The sequence below is a fragment of the Moschus berezovskii genome, chromosome 22 (assembly GCF_049115385.1).
Source record: "Moschus berezovskii isolate FMDL1 chromosome 22, NW_MosBer_1.0, whole genome shotgun sequence".
NCBI lineage: Eukaryota > Metazoa > Chordata > Mammalia > Artiodactyla > Moschidae > Moschus > Moschus berezovskii.
Window position 1 is genome coordinate 41,188,198 of NC_142481.1, and position 14,194 is coordinate 41,202,391.

Consider the following 14,194-nt stretch of genomic DNA (forward strand, 5'->3'; position numbering starts at 1 on the left):
CCAAAAGTAAAATGGAATAATAGAAAGCCAAATATTAGTCATAATATATAAGTAGATTAACTATTAAATACAAAACCAGATAAATGAGTTAACTCTATTAAATTCAGAGATTCTCAGAATTTTAAAAATGTTATTTAATTAGATAAGCCTCAAAGAAAAGGACTCAAGAGTATTAAATAAAGATATAAAATTTGAATAATATAATAAGGTTGATTTAATATCAAATTATATTCCCTACAAAGGAAGACCATAGTCTTTAAATTTTTCCATTAAACATGTACAAGAATGATCTTTTAGTTTCCAATATTGACTTTAATCAATTCCAAAAAATGTACTGAGCTCTCAACAGGTCGTTTTAAGACTGAAAATCAAGGCAACAGTGATTTCCCCTTCATTTCCAAAATCCCAAAGAAATTTTTGAAGATATCTAAGAATAAGAAACAACCTGCTGTTGTCCTAGGAAACTGAGAAGAATGCAATTCAGTCAACTCAAGTTTTAAAAAACTTCTGGAAGCTTCAGAAATAGGTTGAAAAACACTCCATCCAGTGACAAAGATCCTGCACTGAGTATCAGGCATGGAGGAACCCTGAGAAGAACCTGGACACTTCAAGGAGTCCAGGAGAACCTCTAATACCAGAAGGGCCACTCTAAGGATGAGGATGACCCAGAAGCAGCCAGTGCAGGCACTTGAACACAGTCCTTTTTAAGATTCTGATGACAATCCAGCCACTACCAGTGATGGGTAAGGTCACCAGGGTGAAATTGATGTGCCCTTCCTGTCTCCTGGGCTCCCTATGGTCCCCAGGCTCTGGTCCCTTTCCTTATAGATAGTGATGGGTGGTAAAGACCCAGGGAGAAGTCATCATTGTGTCATGCTTTTTCAAAGCATAAATTTGTCACAGTACTTGTGTGGAAAAAAAAAAGCAGCATCTTCATTCTCAGATTCTAAAATGCTGAGTTTAGAGAGTTTTATTTTTAAGTTGGAGGTGGGAGATGGGAACCGGAAGCCAAGCCGTATCTTCAGTTTGAAAGTGAAGGCAACCCAGTTTTCTCATTTTCTTTCTGGTTTTTGTTTTTCCAGGAAAAAAAAATATATATCTAAGAATGTCTTTTGAGTTCTTTCCCAAATTCGTATTGAATAAAAATCATATAGTCATGTTTTACAAAGTGCTTTGAGACATACATAATTTCATTTGCCCCTCAAACTCATCCTTGTAATTAGGTAACCCAGGTATTATTGTGCCCATTAAACAGATGATCATTGGGAAAACTGGGGCCCAGATAATTTAAGTGGCTTGCCCACAGTCATAGAGTGGTAGAGCTGACTCTTGAGTCCAGAATGTCTAAGAGTGGTATTCTTACTCCTTCACCAATGACCATAAAATCTTGACCTAATAGCCTTCATGAAGGAAGAGCCTTGGTGTCATTCATGGGAACTGAGATGGTCCTAAAAGAGTGAACAGAACTAAGAGGAGCAGCTATTACACATGAAATTTTCTGTTGAGAGTTCGCCTTGGTCTTTGACTCATTCTCTTTAATTAATCAGGAGAGTAGTGGGATCTGCCATGCTCCTGCCTGGTCTATTCCCTGCCTCCTGGTCCTCTCCTGGGAGCCTCAGAGGATGCAGCAGGCAGCCCATCACTCAAGCAGAAGCAGCCCAAGTGACTTCACTGCAGAGGGACCTGGAGATGGGTGGTCAGGGGCCCCAGGGAGGGAAGGTAACTGCCCTCTTAATGCAGACGAGGTCTCCAAACCTCTCCCATGGGACTTGCCCGTGGCTGAGGACAAGGCTCTCTGAACTCTGGAGTTAGTCGGCTTTTTAGTTCGAGGCTTGGCACAAAGATTTATGTTCCTGGTGTGACCGTACTCACCATCCATCACGATTAGTTACAATAAAATCTCTCTTCGTGTTTTTAAAAGCCCTTCGAGTTACATTCCATTATGCAGTTAACATATCGCAGATGGTTGGGCCATTGTTTAACCAGGGAACCATTTTTTGATCTCTGAAGAGGAGGGCAGGGAACCAGCACTTGACCTCCCCAGAGGCTCTGGAAATCCTGAGCCGGGGTAGAGGAGAGAGAACAAAGAAGAGGGTGGGGGCCCTGGCTCACCCCCTGAGGACTCGGTGGTCGGGCTGAAATGAGTGGCTGAACAAAGCAGATGGGCTTGGATTACAGGCCTTTTTCTTGAGGGAACTTAACCTGCATGCCCCCTGGTCTCTAGAATATCCAGTCTATCTTCTCTGAAACAACTCAGTGCTGCCTCTAAGGCAGACATTCTCCCTAGGTTGGTTCGTATCCAACTCATTTAGTTCACGTGGGATCCAAGCCCTTGATGAGAATTCAGATGATGAGAAGGGGTCGTTTTATGGTGTCCCCCCGCAAACTGCTCTCTGTCTCCTCCCATCACTGCTCACCCCACTCTCAATAAAAGGCATGAGCTGCTAGCCCAGGCCTTTCAATAGATTTTATTCTGTTCCAAGAGAGCCACTCCCCACCTGAGACTTGAACTGTGTCTTGTGCGAGGAGTATATAACCTGTCCTTGTCATTGACTTGGCCATGTGACTAGCTTTAGCCAATGGCACACAAGGGGACGTGAGGTAGGCAGAAGCTTTCCCAGTTGTTGCTTGTTTCAACTTGTCTTCTTCCTTTTTTCCCCTAATCTACCCTGAAGAAGAGAGGATGTTCCTTCAGGCTGGATCCTAAAGTGAAATAGACGTGGGAAGAAGACTGAGCACCCAGTAACCTTCAGGTGACATGGGACTTATGTGAAAAATAAAACAGTTTTGTAAGTGACTGAGATTCTAGGGCTGTTTGTTACTGCAGCGTAACTCGGTAAAATTGGATGAATTCGCATCCCGAATTGAGGGCTTGTCCCGATCGCCTTCTTTCCCTCAGCCTCCGCATCCATCTGCACCAGGCTCTGCTATTGCTACCATCAGCTCTGTCTGAGGTCGACCCACTTTTTTCCGTCCCTCCTGTTTCATCTCCTCGCTCTGCCTCCTGCACCACTCAGCACTCTGCCCCCAGTTCACATTCTTCCTCTTCTCCCATCTTTTCTCCACTCAGCAGCTAGTCTGTTTTTCAACAATGAAAATTAAATGACACCTCTCCCATGCTTAAACCCGCTTCCAAGATTTCTCATAGTTTTACAAGTCAAACTCCTCACTCTGCCCAGTTTCTATGGCTTCATCTCTCTCCACTGTAGCTCAGATTTCTCTGCTCTCTCTTCCTCAAACATGCCCATTCTTTTTTTTTAACTTTTTATTTTGTATTGGAGTATAGCAGATTAGAGTCAGCTTGAGAGTCCCTTGGACTGCCAGGAGATCCAACCAGTCAATCCCAAAGGAAATCAGTCCTGAGTATTTATTGGAAGGACAATGCTGAAGCTGAAACTACAATACTTTGGCCACCTGACGTGAAGAACTGACTCATTTGAAAAGACCCTGATGCTGGGAAAGATTGGGGGTGGGAGGAGAAGGGGACGCCAGAGTATGAGATGGCTGGATGGCATCACCGACTCGATGGACATGAGTTTAAGTAAGCTCCGGGAGTTGGTGAAAGATAGAGAAGCTTGCGTACTTCAGTCCATGGGGTTGCAAAGAGTCGGACATGACTGAGCAACTGAACTGACTGATAGCCGATTAAGGATGCTCTGACAGAGGATGAGATGGCTGGATGGCATCACCGACTCGATGCATATGAGTTTGGGTGAACTCCAGGAGCTGGTGATGGACAGGGTGGCCTGGAGTGCTGCAATTCATGGGGTCACAAAGAGTCAGACACGATTGAGCAACTGAACTGAACTGATAGTTTCAGGTGGACAGCAAAGGGACTCAGCCACACATATACATGTATCTGTTCTCTCCCAAACTCCCAGCCTGCCTCATAACGTTGAACAGAGTCTCCTGTGCTATACAGTACGTTCTTATTGGTTACGCATTTAAAATATGGCAGTGTGTACATGTCTATCCCAAACTCCCTAACTATCCCTTCCCCCAACCCTGAACATGCCCATTCTTTTGCTGTCCCCAGATCTCTGCCGGGAGTGCTCTTCCCCAGATCTGACTACTTCTCCAGGAATCAGTACAAACATCACCTGCTCAGAGAGTTCGTCCCTGAGAAACTCCCCTTCCCTGCAACTCTCAGAGCAAAGGTGGTTCCCATCCATTTGTAATTGTCTTGTTTGTTGGTTTCTTGGCTTCCTGTCTACCCCCTCCACTACAGAACAGAATGTAAACCTCATGAGAGAAGGGACAGTTATCTTCACTGGTGCATCCCCTGGCACATGGTCACTTGATAAATATTTGCTAAATAATGTCTACATAAATGGAATGATTCTAGTCAAACTTCACTATATGGGTGAAGAGACCAGGACTGATTCCCAGGGAGTTTGTACCTGGCTGGGACCCCTGCTATCCCCCATTTAGCTAATGGCATCACCTGTAGAAGAACCCAGATCTCCTAACCCCATCCAATGAACACTTTCCTCTCTAGGTCACACCTCTTTTCTTCCTTCTCAGGTTCTTCAGTCTCTTTTCCTCCCTTGTTCCTGTGTATAACCTCTACTGAGATCAGAAACTCCTCTATGTTTAACATATAACCCTCAATCAGCAGTTTATAACCCAATAAATCTCACCACTGACTTATTCATATTCTGGCAAAAGAAATGGCCCTGATTCCATCCCCAGCCTATAAAAGGATGGTGCTAATAACAGCTGGGGCTTCCCTGGTGGCTCAGAGGTTAAAGCATCTGCCTCCAATGCGGGAGACCCGGGTTCGATCCCTGGGTCGGGAAGATCCCCTGGAGAAGGAAACGGTAACCCACTCCAGTATTCTTGCCTGGAGAATCCCATGGACGGAGAAGCCTGGTAGGCTACAGTCCACGGGGTCACAAAGAGACGGACACGACTGAGCGACAGAACAGAACAGACAGAACAGAATAACAGCTAACCTTCCTTGAGCACTTGCAGGTATTAACTCATTGAATCTTCCCAGCAACCTATAAGGTAGACACTGTTATTAGCATCACGTTTTGGTGAAGACTCGGAGGCACAGAATGGTTACCTAACTTACCTAAGGTCACACAGCTACTGAGTGGTAGACCTGGGACTTGATCCGGGGCAGCCTGGTTTTGGAACCTGGGCACTTACCTACGGTGCCATCCTGACCAGATCAGTGCTTGTAGGGTTCTTCCGAGTCACACTCAACCACAAATAACACTACAGTACACCTTTGAAGAAAATACACACATTTACACATTTCCAAAATCCAACCACACTCCCTCCTTCCTGTCTCAAGGTTCCCGTAATTTTGTAAGAAATAAAATGGACTCTAAGGCAGAAAATCTGGGTCAGCTATCATTTATTGACTACTGACTACTTTCCAGGCACAGAGTCATAATCATAGCACATAATATCTCATTTGACAGATAAGGAAACTTAAGCTTAGGAAGGCTGAGTAGGTTGTATAACCTCACAGTCAGAGGGAGAACATTCCAGCTCAGGCAATTGGACTAAATTACTCCAGTTAAGACACTTAATCCCTCTGAGTCTCATGTAACTCCATCTACATGTGTGCATGCATGGGTGCATGCTCATTTGCTTCAGCCATGTCCGACTCTTTGTGACCCCATGGACTGTAGCCTGCCAGGCTCCTCTGTCCATGGGATTCTCCAGGTAAGAACACTAGAATAGGTTGCCGTTTCCTTCTCCAGGGGATCTTTCTGACCCAGGGATTGAACCGAGTCTACTGCATCTCCAGGTTTGCAGGTGGATTCTTTATCACTGAGCCACCGGGGAAACACAACTCTATCTACACAATGATCCAAATAATACTGGAACGTCTCTAGTAGTTGAGCTCCCAATGCAGGAGCTGGGGTTCAATACCTGGTCAGGGAACTAGATCCCACATGCAACTAACGTTCCTGCATGCCAAAACTAAGACCTGGTGTAGCCAAATAAATAAATAAAATACTAAAAATAAAACTAAATAAAATCTCAAAGTTCATTCCCTTCTATGGATCAGGCATCAGATGGAAAGGGGCTGCCAGGCCTTTGGTCTCCCCTGTCTGCCTCCCTGCTTCACAGTTAACCTATCTTGCTTGAGTGGCAGCCATTGAGGCTCACTTTTCCTTCCGGCAGGCTTCCCAGGTGGCATGAGTGGTAAAGAACCCACCTGCCAATGCAGGATATGCGGGTTTCATCCCTGGTCTGGAAGATTCCCCTGGAGAAGGAAATGGCAACCCACTCCAGTATTCTTGCCTGGAGAATGCCAAGGACAGAGGAGCCTGAGGGGCTACAGCCCATAGGGTCACAAAAAATTGGACATGATTGAGTGACTAAGCACAGAATTCATTAAAATATATATACACACACACACACACACACACACATATATATATCACAAATAAAACACCCAGAGCCCTGATGGTAGCTAAAAATTAGGGAGGAGTCTTGCCACTGGGCACAATTGCTCATTAGAAATAACTACCTCTGCTCAACTCTCAAGCAGCCAGGGATTTCAGAGACTCCTGAGAAAAGTATTGATCCACTAACGACCCACCTAAATCGCTAGAAAGCCATCTGCAAACAAAACGCACTTGAGAAATCAGTTGTCACCAGCTCCTTAACCTTCATGGCCGGTGGGGTCAGACGGCAAACTTCATTCCCTAATGTTCTGGTCCCCCGCCCCCAACACTTCCTGAGCTCTGAGCACGCTGGTTAACAGCTTCGGGGACAGGCAGCTAACCTTTCCAGACTCTCCACTTCCCAGCTAAAAAGGAATCGAGCCCAAAGTGACCCCAGAGAGCTCCAAATGAGATTCATTTTCTCTAAGTCCTAATAAATGAGAAGGAGGCAGAGTGTTTCATCTCCCGCTTATCAATTGCATGATCTATCCTGGGGATGCGGCCGTGAGGCTGGGAGCATGACAGATCCATCTCATTAGGCGGCAAATTCATCATACTTTCTATCTCTATTTGAGGTGCCTTCTCGGCCCATTCCTGATTAGTCTCCCTATCCCTGCTATCCACTCGAGGGCATACCCACTGGCCAATCCACAGGGGAGTGGGCAGTTCTGGAACTGCACAGTTCCAGCATGCACAGTTCTGGAACTCTGGCTGTGCCCAGGCTTATAATTGGAAGCTGGCAGAGGATAGGTAGCAAGATAGCAGAGATGGAGGAAAGCTAAAATTTGACTTCAGACCCCACACATCCGATGTCGGGGATCTTAGTTGGATAAGGAGAGCAAGATGGCGCCCCCAAGTAGACAACGGGCATCTCCCAAATTCCAGAGTGCCTCCATCTGCCCAGGACTCCTTTTGGGTCCTTCCTACTCTGGGACAGACTAGGTTTCTGAAGGACACTTTGAGGACTCCAAGCATTCTTATGAGTAAATTCCCTCAAAACCCAGAAGCAGGTTTTGTTAGAGTCCTTAAGAGGGCAAAAGCCATAATTGGTCATTCAAAGAGATAAGGACTGCTGTGGCTCAGACCATCTGCCCTGTAGAGAGTAGGACAGAGGGGATGCCCTGAGGCATCAAGATTAGCAGAATGGAGACTTCCCTGGTAAGCCAGGGTCTTCCAATACAGGGGCCCAGGTTCGATCCCTGGTCAGGGAACTAAGGTCCACATGCTGCAAGGTGTGGCCAAAAATTAATAATAATAAAGTAAAAAATGTATATATATATACATATACACATCAGTAGAAAGTACCACTGATCTGGATTCAAGACAAAATCAGGAGGTTTCCCTGCCATCCAAAGCCTGATCTTCATGGAGGAGAAAATTGTCACTCAGTCTAATCTTTAACCTTGACCAGAAGGCAAGAGGCCAAGGGTGCACATACATGCATGCTTAGTCGTGTCCAACTCTTTGTGACCCCCTGGGCTGTAACCCGCCAGGCTTCTCTGTCCACGGGATTCTCCAGGTAAGAATACTGGAGGGGGTTGCCATTTCCTCCTCCAGGGGATCTTCCTGACCCAGGGAGCAAATCCATGTCTCCTGGGTCTCCTGCATTGGCAGATGGACTCTTTACCACTGAGTCACCTGGGAAGGCCCAAGGGAAGATTTGAAAAAGCCCACAGAGGAGAATTCAGTATCTGTCTCTTATTTTTTTAGAGTTTGAAAGCCAATAGGAACTAGTTGCTCTTCCTAAGTGAGGTAAAAGAAAGCTGTGATTGGCTATCGCCATGGCTCAAAATGTGAACATTTGAACATTTTCTGTCCCTATACTTGGGAGCAGTTTCCTAGCTACGTCCATAGTGCAAGCCCTCGACATTTCTCCCTCCCAAGAGTATTTTGAAAGTGCTGGTCAGCTCAAACAGGAAAAGATTATTTCTTAAAAGAGAGATATGCAACTACCATCTGAATGTTGCTCAGTATCATCTTGGACAGGAAATTAAAGGTGATCTTAAAAGTCTTTGAACAGGGATTTCCTGGTTGATAAGACTCTGTGCTCCCAATGCAAGGGGCCTGGGTTTGATCCCTGGTCAGGGAAATGGATCTCACATGCCAACTAAGACTAGTGATGAACCTATCTGCAGGGCAGGAATAAAGACGCAGAAGTAGGGAACGGACTTGTGGGCACGGGGATTGGGGGGAGGAGAAGGTAGAACGAACTGGGAGAGTAACACTGACATATATTCACTGCCATTTGCAAAACAGATAGCTGGTGGGAAGCTGCCATGTAGCACAGGGAGCTCAGCTCAGTGCTCTGTGATGACCTAGCGGGGTGGGATGGGTGGGATGGGGCGATGGTGGGAGGCCCAAGAAGAAGGGGAATGTGCATACATATAGCTGATTGATTTTGCTGTACAGCAGAAACGAACATAGCATTGTAAAGCAATTAAACTCCATTAAAAAAAAAAAAGAGTTCACATGACACAACTAGATCGTGTTTGCTCCAACTAAAGATTCCATATACTGCAACTAAGACACAGCACAGCCAAAGAAATATTTAAAAAATTTTTTAAGTTTTTGGATAGATAGGATACAAAAAACACAAGCAACCAAAGGGAAAATTAGGTAAATTTGGCTTCATCAAAATTTAAAATTTTTGTGCTTCAAAGGACAGATCCAAGAAGGTGAAAGATAACTCACAGAATGTGAGATTATTTGGAAGTCCATATCAGATAAAGGACTAATAGCCATAACATATAAAGAGCTCTTATTATTCAATAATAAAAAAGAAATAACTCAATTAAAAGATGAGCAAACGATATGAAAAGTCATTTTTCCAAAGACAATATGCTAATAGAGAATAAGTACCTGAAAACATGCCCAACACCATTAATCGTTAGGGAAAATTAAATAAAAAGGACAAGAAAATACCACTTCATACCTGTGAGGTTAGGACAGCTATCATCAAAAAGATGGACAACGATAAGTGTTGGGAAAGATGTGCAGAAACCAGAAATCTCATTAACTTCTGATGGGAATATAAAATGGTGTATCTGCTTTGGAAAACAGTTTGACAGTTGCTCAAAAAAGTTCAACATAAAGTTAATAAATGCACAGCAATTCCATTCCTGGGTATATATGCAGGAGAACTTGAAACACATCCATAAAAAAAATTGCACACAAATATTCATAGCATCATTATTCATAAAAACCCCAAAGTAGAAGCAACTAAAATATCCATGAATTGATGAATTTTTAAAAAATTTAATGTGAATGAATCTTCTTTATTTGGCTGCATTGGATCTTAGTTGGGGCACATGGGTTCCTCCGTTGTGACCTGGGCTCCTCGCTGTGGCAAAGGGCTTCTTTTGGTGCCCAGGATTGTCTCTAATTGTGGTTGGCAGGCTCAAGAGCACGCAGGGATGGAACCTGAGCCCCCTTCATTGGAAGGCAGATTCTTAACCACTGGGCCACAAGGGAAGTCCCCAAGAATTAATGAATAAATAAACAAAGTGTGGTCTATCCATGCGATGTAATGTTATTTAACCATAAAAAGGAATGAAGCATCGATACATCCTACAACATGGATGAACCTTGAAAACATTATACGAAGAAGCCAAAGCCAAAGGCTTCTTTGTATAATGAAAACATTATACAAGCCAAAGGCTACAAATCATATGATTTTACTTATATGAAAGGTCCAGTGAAGGTAAATCTATAGAGACAGAAAATAGATTAGTGGTTGCCAGGGGCTGGGGAAAGGGAGAGTGGGTGTGACTTCTCATGGGTATTCAGTTTCTTTTTGAACTAATGAAAACATTGCTAGTGGTGATAGTTGCATAACTTTGAGAATGTTGAAAAATCACTGAATGGTATACTTTAAGAGGGTGAATTTTAGTAGTCATGTATGGATGTGAGAGTTGGACTATAAAGAAAGCTGAGCATCGAAGAATTGATGCTTTTGAACTGTGGTGTTGGAGAAGACTCTTGAGAGTCCCTTGGACTCCAAGGAGATCCGACCAGTCCATTCTAAAGGAGATCAGTCCTGGGTGTTCATTGGAAGGACTGATGTTGAAGCTGAAACTCCAACACTTTGGCCACCTGATTCAAAGAACTGACTCTTTGGAAAAGACCCTGATGCTGGGAAAGACTGAAGGCAGGAGGAGAAGGGGACGACAGAGGATGAGATGGTTGGATGGCATCACCAACTCAATGGACATGAGTTTGGGTAAACTCTGGGAGTTGGTGATGGACAGGAAGCCCTGGAGTGCTGTGGTCCATGGGGTTGCAAGGAGTCAGACACAACTGAGCGAATGAGCTGAACTGAATTGCATTATATCTTGATTAAAGAAAACCTCTTTGGTAGTGAACACAAGGATCAAAATCAGACTTAACCTGGGGAAGGGCGCCTTTTCTAACTTTAGCAGATCCCAAGCAGGTGATGGGAAGTACAGGAAGAGCGCGAATGGGGGCACAGCTTTGACCAGAGCTGGGTGAGGGGAAGCCTGCTGGTGAATGGAATGGGAGAATGAAGCAAGAGGATCAGTCAGGCTGCTACTGGCTGCTCAGGCAAGTGGTTCAGATATAAATGAGTCAGACTTGAGTTTTTAAAGAAAAGGAAGCTCCTTCTGCTCCCAGTTAACATAAACCCACATGAGCTCAATGCAGCTGAACAAATCCTTCTGGGTCCTTCAAAGCCTCAGGCACTGAGGATCCCCTGAGAGCATCACTTCTGTCCATCACACACACACACACACACACACACTAAGGTCTGGTAATTAGGAATCCTGGTGATCGGCCCCAGTTTTGACTTTACTGGCTATATGACCTTGCACAACTCATAAATATTTTGGACCTCAGCCTCCTTCCTCAAAAGTGAAGAAATTGGGACAATTGACTTCCAAGATCCTTCTAGCTCTAGAATTCCAGGATTCCATAACAGATCTCCTATAGAAAAAGACACTTTTCCTATTTCCTGAAGTCTCGTTTTCTGAATCAGTCTTTGATCATGAACCATATTATGCTATTTCCATCCTATCCCTTTTTTCCTACTGAAACTAGGCTGGAGGTTTGTCCAGGTCAGAGTTATTTTTTTCTTCTTTGCTGCATGTGGGCTTTCTCTGGCTGCAGCAAGCCTCCATGGCAACCAGAGGCTGTTCTTCTTTGCAGCGGCTTCTTTTGTTGCGGACCACAGGCTGTAGGCTTGTGGGGTACAGTCGTTTGGCACAGGGGCTCAATAGTTATGGTACATGGACTTAGCTGTTCCATGGCATTCAAGATCCTCCCAGACCAGGGATCAAACCTGTGTCCCTTGTATTAGCAGGCGGATTCTTGGCCACTGGACCACCGGGGATATCTTAGGCCAGAGTCTTGACTCCCCCAGAGGATCTGGCAGGAAGTGCAGCTCTGGGTAGTTATCCAATGAATGCCAATGGACATTGAGTTGAAATGTTCTTTGGCATTCAGTCTAATGATCTAGTTGATATCTCCCTTCAGTTATACAGAGACTGGCCACTCTGTAGGTTGAGAATTAGGAAGTCTTAGCAGGAAGGTCTGAGACTGGAGCCCAATATTTCTGAACTCTTGGTAGTTTCAATGGTAGATGCTGGGGTTGTCCTTCAGGGTAACTCCCACTTTGGGAGGGACCACTTGGTGAGTGAGTTTATTCATGTAGACATTAAGTAAGAACCTCCCATGCTATGGGAATGGAGTCATCCAGAGACATGTGATTCTGAAGAAATGCTAAGAGGTCTGCTTCTTCATGTCAAAGGCTGACCTCATGAAGGACAGGGCTTATTTCTGAAGACTGTTACGATATTCACCAATTTAAAAACAAAACAAAACAACTTTTTTCTTAAAAGAGGTCAGTAGTGATACCTTTGGGCTGGAGGTGGGGAAAGAGAGAACCATTAGAAAGGAGCTCCTTGCCTGGGAAGAAAATCTATCACCTACCATATGGTGTCAAGTTGGAGGGTAAAGGGAAGAGGTGACAGGTACAGGCCCTTGGTGAAATTAAGACACTGCTGGCTTCCAGGTGGAGAGAATTCTTGTTTCAGGATTTTCTTGTTAGGTTTTCCTTCTTGGTGTTGCTTCCTGTAGGTGTTGGCTCCTTCTTGGTTGACTTCCCTGGTGGTTCAGGCAGTAACGAATCTGCCTGCAAAGTGGGAGACCTGGGTTCATTCCCTGGGTTGGGAAGATCCCCTGGAGGAGGGCATGGCAACCCACTCCAGTGTTCTTGCCTGGAGAATCCCCATGGGCAGAGGAGCCTGGTGGGCTACAGTCCATGGCGTCGCAAAGAGTCTGACACAACCGAGCGATTAACACTTTGACTTGTTGGTCCCTGTAGTTATCATCAACCTGTCATCAACCTTGACATAACCCTTGCTCATCATTGCTGTGCAGTCTCCACTTTCTTATGAGGAATTATAGGCGGTATTCTTGTCTTCTTTTGTGAGCAGGAATCTAAAAGAACATGTGTTTCCCCATGATGGCTCTTCTTACAGGACTCAGGAGGTGACCAGGAGCAAAACAAGAGGCACCCTGAGTGGAGTGGAGGTGGGCAGGCAAAGCCCTGGTTTCACTGGCCACAGCTCCAAGCCCTGGACTTCCCAGGGGTGGAACAAAGCAGCATGCCCAGTGTTCAGGTCCCAAGACACCCGGCTAAGGAGTGATGGTGCCTCTCTGGTCATCACTTGGAAGCATTTTCAGAGCCAATGATGTCACATTTAATGGATAGAATCTGCCAGGCCTGGCTGACCAGATCCCCTCAACCTGAATCTCCTTGATAGAGCTTTAGCCCCATTCCAAGTGCTCACAGCAGTCCTCACATTCTGCACAGACTCATCACTTGGAGGGATCTTAAGAACATCTCAGAATGTTAGGAGTCCAAATAAGGCTTAGTTCCAATGAAAACGCTGAGTTTTGTTCACCAGGAAACTTCTGGATAAAGTCATACAGTAATGCTGACACTTAAAGAGCATGGAAAAAATAGTTTAAAAGGGTGTGTGTGTGCGTGTGCATGTACACACTTGTATATAACTCAATCCCTTAGCTGTACAGCAGAAATTAATACAAAGTTGTAAATCAACTATATTTCAGTTTTGAAAAAGGGAGAAAAAATGATTGGGAATTTGGATCGACTACTAACAAGCTGGTGCCTGCCAATGCAGGAGATGTAAGAGATGTGGGTTCCATCCCTAGGTCAGGAAGCTCCCCTGGAGGGGGGCATGGCAACCCATTCTAGTGTTCTTGCCTGGAGAATCCCCATGGACAGAGGAGCCTGGCAGGCTATAGTCCATGGCGTTGCAAAGAGTCTGACATGACTGAAGCAATTTAGCATGTACAGAGGCAGTAGCAGACATAGGGTTTTTATTGAGGGGGGAGGTGGGGGTGGGGAGGGTGATGGAATCAGATAGTGTTCTAGAATAAGATAGTCATGATGTTGTACAACCTTGTAAATATACTCAAAACTACTGAATTATGTACTTTCAAATGGTTTATATGGTGAATTTTATGCTATGTGACATTTACATAAATTTTTAAAAAAGGATTAACAAACTCAATTCTTAAAAAAACCAAAAACATAAAGACACATCCAAGAGAGCCTAACTCCAAACACAGTAAGCCAGAGAGCAGCACAGGGAGGCTTGATTCAGGATGTGGCTTGTGGGAATGAGGCATCCTTCTTGTGAGGCATTCTTGTCTATACGATTTCCGGGGCGCCTCACCCCACACATCTTTCTCACTGAATTTTGCACTTAGGCCATCAGCAATGTATTTCTCTGAGTGAATGC